This window comes from Hemitrygon akajei, chromosome 4, assembly GCF_048418815.1.
Source record: "Hemitrygon akajei chromosome 4, sHemAka1.3, whole genome shotgun sequence".
Lineage (NCBI taxonomy): Eukaryota > Metazoa > Chordata > Chondrichthyes > Myliobatiformes > Dasyatidae > Hemitrygon > Hemitrygon akajei.
In genome coordinates, this window is record NC_133127.1 from 121,590,809 (window position 1) to 121,602,830 (window position 12,022).

Genomic DNA, 12,022 nt, shown 5'->3' on the forward strand with positions numbered 1-12,022 from the left:
TCACTTTTCAAACATTACTATAGTGAACACCTGGATTCACTTTTCAAACGTTACTATAGTGAACACCGGGATTCAATTTTTAAACTTTACTATAGTGAACACCGGGATTCAATTTTTAAACTTTACTATAGTGAACACTGGTCTTCACTTTTTAAATGTTACTATAGTGAATAGCATATTTACTTTTTAAGCTTTACTATAGTGAACCCACAGACAAAAATATTTTATTGCTCTTTCCACTTTGGGAACCTCTGACCCCATAAGAGGCAATACAGAAATGCAAGTCTTTCTTTCTTTATGATTTCTCTGATGACATGGCATTTGAATAGATTATATGACAAAAAGCTTATAATACAGCACCTGCACAAGCACATCATTTCTGTTATTAGAGATAACAAGTAAAATTTGATGAGCTGTAGGATACAAACTGTTTAGCTTTTCATTAACAGATTATGTACATGTTACAATTATTTTCCAATTTTATTCATTGCATGGATACAGATAACAATATACACTGCTGTCAGGAAACAGATCTGTTGTAATAAAATTTTTATATACATATCAAACTAAAATTGCTTGTCCTATTTCTAAAACTGACTGTGATCAATAGTCTGAAGCACATGAATATGCTAAACAAACCACTTGTGACTTGCACTGCTATCAATCCCCATCAAACTCACGAGTTATGTGGAACCAATGTGGCCATTTAGCTAATTTAACATTTTCCTCTACTTCAGGACATTTATTTGATGCATATATCTTAAATGCAATCTCTTATCTTCAATAATTTTGTGCATCTGTTTTTGCCTTGCTGTAAAGAAAGCCTGCTGGGGAACATCTGAGTAAAGAAATGAATAGTTTGGTTATTGCAAGAAATCCTGAGCCTAAATAGCAAATAGAATGTCTTGTCAAGCATTAATCCAGTGTGGAATTATACCCAAAGACCTAGTTTTTAAAAGAACAGTTGAAGGTTGTTTGCATCTCAGCTCACTGCTTATATTGTTTAACCTATTGAGTCTCATCTGTTATGATATCCTGTTATTCCCTAGCATCAAATGATAGCATCAATCTTTAAGCTAAACTCCCAAATAACAAGCTCCAGACCTTATTAAAATAACATCATGTCTTCTCCTGTAGCTTTTCTCTGATCATTATTTCAGCTATTGTTAGCTTTTACAGTGCACCACTTTCATTTAGCTCTGTTGAAGACTATGTGATTTTCCACCAATTAGCAAATGGAACATGCTTTCAGTTTCCTTCAGCTTTTTCAATGACAAGTCAGTGAGTCAATCGGAAAGAGATTGCTTTTATTTTCAATACAAGATTAAGATTTGGTCATTTTAGGAACAATTGAAGCTGTTTCAACAAAATTGAAAATATCAGCATGTGGAAAATATTCTAAAATGTTTTACCTTAATATAGCAGATTAGATTTTATGAACTTTAGGAATGGCTAGCTTTTCATCAGTGCCCCTGCTGAATTATATGTCTGGCTTTGAAAGTACTTTAAATATATAAATTCTGCCTTGGTATCTTGCTGGCAAAGAATGTATCGAGAAGACTAGTTGATTGCAATGTTGAAGAGGTGGGAACATAAGAATGCAGGAAAATAGGAGCAGAAATGGGTCACCTGGCCCCACAAGCCTGCCCCATCATGGGTAATCAATTCAAAGGATACAGGCACATTGCTACACATATTACAATGAAACACTCTCCTCTCAATGGCCACCCACATGACTCCTCACATACCTGCTCCAGCATTGACCACACAGGTTTTGCACACTGACAGCTAATTAATCACTAACAGGAACATAATGAAGTCTGAGGATCACACTGTCCTCTTCTCTTTAGGTCAGGATGGCAACCACTGCTAGTGGCAGCAAATTGGTGGGGCCATCTGTTATGACCAGGGGTGAAGATATCAGGAGGAGAGAATGTTGGAAGTCATAGCATCTCTGGGAGAGTCATCTGTTGTGGAGCAGAGAACATGTTCACATAGATTCTTCCCTATCACTTCACCCACAATTTCATTTTTGTTTGCTAAATGATAATGGAACACGCTATAAAAGTACTCAACTGTTTCTTGATCATGATTTGCATCAATGGATTAGGATCCTCCATGGGATCAGCATCATTAGGGAGGACCTTTTTACAACGCTTCTGTGCTTTGGATGGACCTTCAAATTCGAGGAAGCCATTCTCTGACAGGTGGCACTAAAATGTATTATCAAATTCTTACATGTTGTAGCTACAGGTGTGGTGAATACTCACGATCCAGGACATGCCCTCTTCTCATTGTTACCATCAGGAGGGAGGTACAGAAGCCTGAAGGCACACACGCAGTGACTCAGAACCAACTTCTTCCCCTCTGCCATCTGATTTCTAATAGGAAATTGAACCCATGAGCACTACCTCACTACTTTTTTAAAGCTTTCTTTTTGCACTACCTATCATAATTTAACCATTATATATATATACAACTCAGTTCTTTTTTCTGTGTTTATCATGTATCATATTGTACTGCTGCTGCAAAGTTAGCAGATTTCACGACATATGCCGATAATATTAAACCCGATTCTGACTCCAATACTGACTCTGAAAGATTGAAAGGGCCATTATTTCTTCTGATGCTACTTCCTAGAGAATAGTTAATGACTGTGATGAAAAGAAGCAAGTTGATGGGATGCAATAATCTGCTGAAACATGGATGAAGTGATCCATTCTGAATGTGTTACATGCCTTTCTGTCTGAAGCTCTACCATCTTTTGGATGGATGTTAAATGGAAGCCCTGTCTATGCTCTCACAAAGACAAAAAAGTTCATGCATGCTATTTCAAAGAAGAGCAGGATGTTATCCCTGGTAACCTATATATTATTTATCTCTGCATCAAAATCATTAAATGGATTATCTTGCCTTTCACAGTGCTCTTCCTGGGAGCTTGCTTTGTTTACCCAGTTAGAAACATTAACTGCACTTGAAAAATAGTTAATTAGCTGTGAAAGACATTGGGGTAACCAGACGTCATGAAAAGTACTGCAGGTATGTACCCCTTATCTGGAATACTTGATTTGGTTTTCAGATTTTGGAATTTATAATGAGATGGTTTGGGATCACCATAGTTACCGATTCTGAATTTATGTGCCATCAGTAATCAGTCTTTGTCTTACACTTGTTCATCACACATATGTACTTAACAGTGAAAATCGTGACATACCATTAATGTAATGAAAATATAATGTGTGTAGGGTAACAAAAGCAGGGCAGCTGCATCGGGAGAATACCTGAATCAGTTGTTGAAAAGTAACTAATAATGGCAGGCTTTCAGTCTCCATTTACAATGCTATGTTTTGATTAAAAAGGTTACAGTACACTGTAATTGTATTGTTTTTTTTTTGAGATTCATGTAAGGTATAAAAATAAAGTTTTGTAGACTGGTTCTGGTGCTAGATTTTCATTGGTGATGCTTTAAAATTTAATGCCGTTATGTAAGGTATAAAAACAATCAGTATCGTAGACTTGTTCGGGTGTTATATTCTCGTGATCAGCAGACACTTTAAAATTTAATGCTGTGCCTTTTCTTAAATTTCTGCAACCAGAAATTCAAAATTACTATCAATTTTCAGTTAGAGTTTTGCTTGCTTCGTGATCAGCATACCATTAGGCAGCATATGTTCAATCTGACACTGAGAAATCCACTCTTTCAATACACGATCAATTTCTTCATTTTTCACTTTGTGCTGTTTTTTCCTATTTTTCATGATCTTTTGTTCATTACCTATGTGAGGTCACTTCTAAGAACTCTGTGTTGTGTGTAGAGACCTGCGCATTGCCTGGGAACCTTTCCAGCACCTGGTGGAATTTTTTATTTGTGACTTCATGTCAGTGCTGAAAAATAAATTTGGATTTTGGATAAGGGGTACTCAACCTGTATATGAATGAGATCATTCTTTTATTCTATGATTTATGTGTAGAGTTAAGCTACGTATTATGCACAACATCCAGTTTGTTTCAGTAATGTGTTGAATTTTTTATATTCTTTGAACTGGTAAATATTACATCAAAGCCAGCATTTTCTCTGCTCTCTGAAAATGGATACAAACTGAATTTCTACATTAAGAGTTTCAATTCAAAGTAATAAAGCAGGATCTGAACTGGGTATTAATGTTTGTGGAACATCAGGTTGATTGAAAATGTGTGAGGGAAGTCTTATTGTTAAGACACTCACTAGAGAAGTTCCAATTCAGCAATAAACAGCAAGAGGGCAGAATACTTATCTCAGTGCTATACCAAATGGAACAAAGTAGCATTATGTGAAAAAGAAGGACTGATAATTAAAGTTGTTGAAATTTTGCACTGCCTCTCATCTATTACTATGAAGTGTATTGACATTCATTTCCAAAAATGGGTACGAAGGGTGATTATAGACAGAGGCTTTATTAGATCGTTGATGGTCTCTTGTGGTCTGGCCCTGTACCTTTTCTCCTGAACAGTCATCAGTGACAGCATGTGTTGCTCAATAGAGCAATGGACAACAAGTATACCTACAGATCTTCCCATTGCCTTTGTCTTGATTGCTCCCCTGTGAAGGTTGAACATCAAACCACATTTTTAAAATGCCAAAAGTGTTCTGTCTGACTATTTTTGTGCTACTTCAAGCCACGTTATAGTACTCTTGTGTACAGTTCAGAGGATTTTACATCAGAGTCAGCAGTCTCAATTTTAAACCATAGATTCTGTCACTTGGCAAAGAGAGACTGGAATCAATTAACAGGCACACAGACCAATTCTCTGTGTCTCAGGGCTAGGCAGGGAGAGGTTAGACTGAACATAAGCAATCAAATGAATCAACAATAACCCAGAATGTGACTTTTTTATGGTGCGTTCCTGAACACAATACTTGGATTTAGGAACTCTCCATGTTACAGTATTCAATGCTGTTAATTTGTGGGGACTTTGCAAAATGGCTGAAAGAAGATCAACAGCCATCATCTGAAGCTAACAGAAATAAAACTCCAAAGAGGAGCAAAATGGACTCTGATTCACAATACACTGACTTTACATTATCAGACAAAATTAAAATGATTCTTATTCTGTATTAAATATTAAAGCAGGCCAGTTGAGGTGCATTTTTAACTCAAGTTGAGGAGCATTTGCTTAATAAGCTAAATTAATCCAAACCATTGAATGTCAGGGCACTGAACAAAATTAACATCCATTAATCCTAAAGCCTATTCCCAATAGTCTATGTCGGTAATGCAAAGAATTATCTTGCCATTTTGAAGTTAGCAGAAGAAATGATGGAACATTTAATTAACTTATTTGTTTAGATTCTTGCATGTTAGATCATGATGGTTAAACCCTGGATTTGTACCTTCTGTCTGCTGTTTCAGACCCAGAACACTTGGAAGGAAGGACCACTCACTATCCTCTACAGCTGCAAATGCCTCTCACTCCTAAAACCATTTTGGATGGCTGCCTTCAAATGAAATCTGATCATGCTTGTGAGAAGTACCTTGGAATGGTCTAGTGCAGAAAAAGCTATGTAATTATATTTGATGCAACATGCACAAAATGCTGGAGGAGCTCAGCAGATCAGGCAGCATCTACGCAAAGGAATAAAGGGTTGAAGTTTCGGGCTGAGACCCTTCATCAAGGAAATGTGAGTCAAGACACCAGGGCTTTATCCCTTTCCATAGGTATTGCCTGACCTGTTGAATTCCTTCAGCATTTTGTGTGCCTTATTCTGGATTTCCAACATCTGCACAGTCTCTTGTGTTTATAATGATAATTGATGTTGGAGTCATGCCATTGAAGGCTTGACCCGATGCACACTAGTGAACGTGGAACTTTGCTCTCCTTTGATTGTTTATCAACTACCTTTCTGATCTAAAGTGGTCATTCTAAGCTTGTGCTGTACCTTCACATCACTAAAATTCTTGGAGATTATTGGTAAATCTTCTTACAACATGATTTCCAGTACAACATATGGAAGTGATATGGAAAATCGAGCGCTGGTTCTCACTTCAGAAAACAGAACTGTAGAGTTCTAGTTATGTCAATACACCTTAACTCTACAGGACACGCGTGTTTAACAGATATTAAGATTGTTCCTATGCCACTTCAATAAGCATCTTTCAAATAGCTTATGAAGCCCTTTTCCTGGTCAATAAGTGTCACCTTGATAGTCATGGACTGATGAATTCATTTAGATTGCATTGTTATTATGATTTGTCTTCACTAGTTGACATCTAATGCCAGTATTTCCCTGGAAAAAGTGGGCTGATTAGATTGTTTTGTCGATCAGCTCTCTTTTTTGGCCTGATGGAGCAGCAATATTCAGAGTAAAAGAAAACATTCTGCCCATTCTGCCTCCCTATTCCTGACACAGTCTCCTTTGTTCCTCACCTGCCCCCTTCCTTTATCATCAGGGCTTGTTTTGTCAGACCTTGGGCACAGGCCATCCTCGTGCTGCTCCTTCTGTCCACTGGACTCACCTCATTGACCATGGCCACAGGTTACATTATGTCACTTTGCTGCCCCACTTCAGTGGCATACAGTATTAACTTTGACTACATGGTGGCTTACTATCTAATTCAGTTATTAGAAATTTAATAACTTTCTAACCTTCAAAGAAACAACTGGAGAGATGAATTTAAAGCCCACTTGCTGTCTGTATTTTTAGTGCATGGTTTCTTTGTTACTGAATCCCCAATTACTGTGATGGAATAGAACAGGAGACACAATAATAAGCTTCAGTAGGCTGACACATACTGCCTCAACAGAGCCAGATGAGTGTAGTGCTAAATCACACAGGGCAAAACACAGCACATTTCAAGTGCTTTAAAAAGTGTAGCATTGCCCATTTCATTTTAATTATGATTCAGACAACTGAAAAGCACCATGAATTAGGGCTGCCTCCTTTGAATATAGCACAGAGAAGTAATTATTGTGACCAGAAAGAATAAACAAAAGAAATGACTACATTTAAACTAATCCCTCTGTGTTGGGAACATTATGATGTTAGAGATATTTTTAAAGGAAATTATATTTAAATGCACTCCAGAGCCTTCATTATACAAGATAAAGTACCACCACTGCTGCAAAAATAAAGCTTTTCCATTTCATGAAGAGGATTTGTTCACTTCTGTCACTGTGTTCAAGCTGTTAATCTAAATGCAGAGGTAGATTCTGAATAACAATGAAGATTCAATATAATTTTGAGTACAGCAAAAGAAAGGGCAACATTCACCTGGAACATGGATGAAGTTTGACCCATTTGTATTGTCTGCACATTTATATCCCATAAAGATATAACTGTTCATTAGCATGAATAAATAACCCGAGTCATATCACTTAGATGGTGCAGAACAGCCACTGGGTGGCACCTCATTGTTACAAATTGTTCTGCTCCCTCGCTCAGGGTCATGCAGTTCAAGTTGGCCATGTTGGCTCCTTACCAAGAAAGCTCCCCCTGCATTATCTAAGATGGGGAGCTATGAGAAAAACTCTCATTCACCCAGCTGTGGAGTCAATGTATGATGCATTGATTGCATCATAGACAGTCAGATATTTTGAAAATAAATCTTTGCCATTTTTCATTGTATTTTGAACATTGCGATGAGAAGATGCTCATTTTTAAGGGATGCTATGAACTTTCATTCATCATCAGAGACAGAATTCAGGGAAAGATCTCATCCCATTTCAGTCTCCCGGCCAATTTTTGTAATTTGGAGATGGTGGCACACTCTAAAATGCACCTACACCTTAAAAAGTTTCTTTCTTTCTTTTTAAATCTTTTTATTAATTTTAAACAAACATAAATGAAACATGAATACAGAGAGTTTGAGAGTACATAATTAATAGTTTAAAGTATAAATACAAATAGATGATAATCCATATATAATAACCTCCCAAACTCATAGTAATTATGAAAAATGGAGTAAATAAGGAAAAAAAACAAAAAAAGAAACAAAAACCTAACCAACATGGGCCATTGCATTATGTCAAATATACACAGTAGCATCAATAACTCCGTACCTCCATCCAAATAATTAAGGATAATAAAAGTAAGGTTTAGGAAAAGTCAGCTTAGCTCATATGAAAATGTTGAATAAATGGTCTCCAAGTTTCTTCAAATTTAACTGAAGGGTCAAAGACAACACTTCTAATGTTTTCTAAACTGAAACAAGAAATAGTTTGAGAAAACCACTGAAATATAGTTGGAGGATTTATTTCTTTCCAATTCAAAAGGATAGATCTTCTAGCCATTAATGCAACAAATGCTATCATCCGCCAGGCTGAGGGGTATAAACAACTATTATCCACCATTGGTAAACAGAAGATTGCAGTAATAGGATGTGGTTGCAATTTGATATTCAGAACTGTTGAAATAGTACCGAAAATATCTTTCCAATAAGTTTGCAAGCAGGGGCAAGACCAAAACATGTGAGTCAATGAAGAGACTTCAGAATGACATCTGTCACAGGTTGAATTAACGTAAGAATAAAACCGAGCAAGTTTATCCTTGGACATGTGAGCCCTATGTACAACCTTAAATTGTATTAAGGCATGTTTAGCACAAATAGAAGAAGAATTAACTAATTGTAAAATTTTCTCCCACTGCTCTGTGGGTATAAGACAATGAAGTTCTTTTTCCCATTCCTTCTTAATTTTTTCTGAACTTCTGACTGCATTTTCATGATCATATTATAAATGATGGCTAGTAAACCCTTCTGGCAAGGATTCAGAGCTAAAAAAATTTCCGTAATGTCCATTGGACATAATTTCGGATAAAACTGTAATATATTATTCAAGAAATTTCTAACTTGCAAGTATCTAAAAAAATGAGTTTTAGGCAAATTATATTTATTAGATAGCTGTTCAAAGGACATAAAACTGTTATCTAAAAATAGATTACGAAAACATGTTATACCTTTTGTTTTCCATAATACAAAGGCTTGATCCATAAAAGAGGGCCAAAAAAAAGATAGATATAATAGGGCTTGATAAGATAAACTTATTCAAGCCAAAGAATTTACGAAATTGAAACCATATTCGTAATGTATGTTTAACTATAGGATTGGTTATTTGTTTATTCAATTTAGATAAAGCAAAAGGAAGCGAAGATCCTAAAATAGAAAACAATGAAAAGTCTTGTACAAATTTACATTCCAAATTTACCCATTGTTGGCAAGATGCTATAATCGATTCTTGTGTCCAAAATATTAAATATCGAATATTAACTGCCCAATAGTAAAATCTCAGGTTTGGCAAAGCCAAACCACCCTCCTTCTTAGGCTTCTGTAAATATTTTTTACTTAATCTAGGATTTTTACTCTGCCACACATACTAGGTTATTTTGGAGTCAATAATATCAAAAAAAGATTTAGGAATAAAAATTGGTAATGCTTGAAATGAATATAAAAATTTGGGTAATACTATCATCTTAATAGCATTAATTCAACCAACCAGTGATAAAGATAATGGGGACCACCTGGTAACAAGTTGCTTGATTGGGTCAATTAAAGGTAAAAAAAATTAACTTTAAATAAATCCTTATGTTTCTTGGTAATTTTAATACCCAAATAAGTAAAATGATCTGTGACAACTTTAAATGGTAAATGTTTATAAATTGGAACTTGCATATTTAATGGAAATAATTCACTCTTATTAAAGTTCAGTTTGTAACCAGAAAAGCTACTAAACTGAGCAAGCAAGGACGAAAAAAAAAGTTTCTATACTTAAGATTGGCAATTAGTTCCCCTTCAAAAAAAAACCCTGTTCTTCAGCATACTTGTAGAAAACTACAAGTAAGAAGTTGGAGATGAGATGATAAATTAATATTATTCTTATAGTTGCTGGGCAAGTCAGCTAACTTCCTACATGGAGTTAGGACTTGGAGTGTATCATTGTTTTAGAAAAAATATTCAACTTCAGTTCAGTTCAGTTCAGTTTCAGTTTATTGTCATTTTAGAAACCACAAATGCAATGCAGTTAAAAAATGAGACAACGTTCTTCCAGAATGATATCACAAAAGCACATGAAAAAACAGACTACACCAGAAAATCCACATAATGTTTGGTAATCCCCAAATCCAGAGTCCGGAGAGGCTGCTGCGTATTAATATCACACTACCATCTTAGCGCGTTACCTGGAAAGGAGCTCCAAATCCACCAGACAAAACAAGACTACCCAGACACACCAAGTCAGGAGACCAACTCTACCACCCAACAAACCAAAAACTAAAGCTACAAGACCTACACAAAACCACATAGTTACATATAGTTATAGTTAACATATAGTTACAACAGTGCAGACAATACCATAATTGATAAAAAATAGACTATGGGCACAGTAAAAATAATCTAAAGATGTTGAAAGACTATAAGTTCAAAAGAAACCACCACACAGTTTCCACAAGTCCTCAGAACCCGGTAGACTCAACATCCCACGCAGGAAGCAGAAGGGAATACCCCCGCTATGGACTTCTAAGGTGTCGCCGGACTCAGCCTTGCAGACGCAGCACACAGTGAAAGCGCCCCGACTGCAATGGACTCCAAGTCCGTTGAATTCCAAGCCTCCGACCATCCCCTCCGGCACAGCCTCTCTGAGCACCATCCTCTGCCGAGCGCACTACGATGCCCCCACCAATGGCCACCAGCAACGCGACCCAGAGAACTGGGGGCCTGTTCTTCTCAGCAGAGACCCAGACCTCACAACAGCAGTAGCAACGAAGAGGGCCTTCCTCGAGATTTCCAGATGTTCCTCCATGCTCCCACGTCCGTTTTTCATCAGATTAGGATTGTGCACGGCACCCCGCTTAACAAGTAACAGATAACAACTCCGGAGTGCCCGCTGCAAACTGCGTCGTGCCGCCATCTTGTCCCATGAGATTATTTCATCAGACTTATACATTATGTGAAAGATTTAATATTGTTTATTTATAGACTTAAACGTCACAGCTTTGGTTATGAATTTTCCATAATACAATGGGTCTTCACATGCTAGAATGCTCATTGGGCAGTCAGCTCAGAGCTCAGTGTATGTGCCATCTATCAGTTTAATAAATGCTCTCAACCTTGGCTACTGACAACAACTTAACTGATGTTGGCATTCCTGGGCCACTGCCAGATTATCTCTGTGAGTTTCTTGAGATTTTCTAGTAATTCTAAAGAACTCTTCAACTCTATTAGGTGTCACTCATGATTCTGTGATAACATTCCTGCCCCTGACGAAGACGACTGATAGGCGAGCTCCAGAGAATTGAATGTGTGATCCACACTGTCACTCCAATGAGGGGACATTGCAAAGTCAACAATGCCATCTTTTGGATGAATTAACTGAACCACCTGTTACAAAAGATTTCATGACATTATTTAAAGAAGAGGAAGTAATGTAAAACTATTCATTTCATACTGTTTGTGAGACCTTGTTTTGTACCAATTGTCTGCTATACTGTATTTCCTACTTTGCTGTTATTTAGACTTTGTGTGTATAAATTGGCCGCCATATTTTCTACATTGCAGTAATGAACATATTTCAAAGTTTGCTTGTGAATGCATTTTGTAAATACAAGTTTTTCATTCAATCTATTTTGTAAACAAATGATAGTAAAGTGTGAGGAGGTTGAATTCTATGAATGTGTCATGGGAGCCATAGGTTGGCACAAAGATGCCAGTACTTCATTGAACTCAGCAGGTCGGGCAGCATCCGTTGAAATGAGCCTCTGCATCTGCAGTGTACTTTGGCTCATTTCAGCGGATGCTGCCCGACCTGCTGAGTTCATCCAGCTTTTGTACGTGTTGATTTGACCACAGCATCTGCAGTGTACTTCGTGTTTGCCAGCACTTCATTGCTGTGTGCTGTACTGTAGTTACATGGAAGTCTCACACAGAAGGTTTCTGAGTGTGTAAATAGATGTTTAAAGATTCAAGAGATATCACAGCGATAGCTCATAAAAGTGATTCGCAAAGATGCTTAGTAGGGTTCTATTTCACTAATTGCATTCCTAGAAGGCTATTTC